The following is a 1,545-nucleotide window of genomic DNA, read 5'->3' on the forward strand; positions in this document are numbered from 1 at the left end:
GTAAATGGTATTATTTTCTTAATTTTATTTTCAGAACTTTCAATGCCAGTCTATAGAAATACCATAGATTTTTGTATATTGATCTTGTATCCTGCAACCTTCTTGTACTCTTATTAGTTCTAATACATTTTTAATGGATTCCTTAGGATTTTCTATGTACAAAATCATGTCATCTTCAAATAGAGATAGTTTTGCTTCTTTTTTTTTTTTTTTTCAATCCGGATACTTATTTGCTCTTTTTTTAATGGAATGCTTCATGAATTTGTGTCTAATCCTGGTTCAGGGGCCATGCTAATCTTCATTGTATTGTTCCAATTTTAGTATATGTGCTGCTGAAGTGAGCACTTTTATTTCCTTTTCATGCCTAATTGTCCGGATATGACATTCAGTACAATGTTAAATAGAAGTGAAAGAGTGGACATCCTTTTCTTTCTTGTTCCTCACTTAAGGGCAAGTATTCAGTCTTTTAGCATCATGTATGATGTTATCTGTGGATGGTTGAGCAAGTTCCCTTCCATTCCTGATTTGTTGAGCGTATTGATGAAGAAAGCATGTTGGATTTCATCAAATGCTTTTTCTGCATCTGTTGAGATTATCATGTGTTTTTTTTTTGTCATTTATTCTATATATAGTGTATTACATTAATATTCATATATTACACCACCCTTGAATTTCTGGGATAAATTTGGTCCTGGCATACAATCTTTTTATATTGCTGGATTCAGTTTGCTAGTATTTTGTTGAAGATTTTTTACACCTATATTCATAAGGGATTTTGGTCTACAGTTTGTTTTTTTTCCTTGTGATATATTTTTCTGGTTTTGGTATCAGATTATTCTGGGCTCATAACATGAATTAAAAGTGTTCCTGCCTCTCCAATATTTTGGAAGAGTTTGTAAAGAAAATTTTAAATTACTAATTTTATCTATTTACTTATTATTGGCCTATTCAGATTTTTAATTTTTTTCTTGAGTTAGTTTGGGCAGTTTGTGTCTTTCTAGGAACTTGTACATTTCATCTAAGTTATCTGATTTGTTGGCATACAGTTGTTCATAGCTTTCCTTAAAATCTAACTTATTACTAGAAGGTTGGGAGTAACGTGCCCTCTTTTATTCCTGATTTTAGTAATTTGTGTTTTCTCTCTTTTTTCTTGGTCAGCTTAGCTAAAGATTTGTTGACTTTTGGATTCAGTTTCTCTGTTGTTTTTTCTGTTCACTATTTCATTGATCTCTGTTCTAATTTCCTCATTTCCCTCCTTTTGCTGCCTTTGGGTTTCGTTTGCTCTTTCTTATTCTAGTTCCTTAAGGCATAATGGTAGCTATTGCTTTGAAATCTTTTTAAATGTAGGCATTTACAGATATACATTTAGGAATGAATGTGGACTTTTACTTGGTATAAAGAAAGTCTAATAGTTGACCCAAAACCTACCAGTGGGATTGAGTTACAATTGTACTTGGGTGCCTTTGCTTAGATTCTGATTCTGTGGCACAGAAGCAACCAAAATACACAAGTTTAAATATATCAACTCCAGTAGGCTTGTGTTTC

General features: G+C 32.0%; 1 non-coding gene across 1 annotated transcript; it reads right to left on the reverse strand.

Moving 5' to 3' along the window:
* Positions 1 to 238: 238 nt before the first annotated feature.
* On the reverse strand, positions 239 to 345 carry LOC113594445 (U6 spliceosomal RNA). The gene has a single exon (XR_003414834.1). It is a non-coding gene; the product is annotated as a U6 spliceosomal RNA (small nuclear RNA).
* Between the last annotated feature and the right edge of the window lie 1,200 nt (positions 346 to 1,545).

The sequence above is a fragment of the Acinonyx jubatus genome, chromosome C2, assembly GCF_027475565.1.
Source record: "Acinonyx jubatus isolate Ajub_Pintada_27869175 chromosome C2, VMU_Ajub_asm_v1.0, whole genome shotgun sequence".
NCBI classification, from domain to species: Eukaryota; Metazoa; Chordata; class Mammalia; order Carnivora; family Felidae; genus Acinonyx; species Acinonyx jubatus.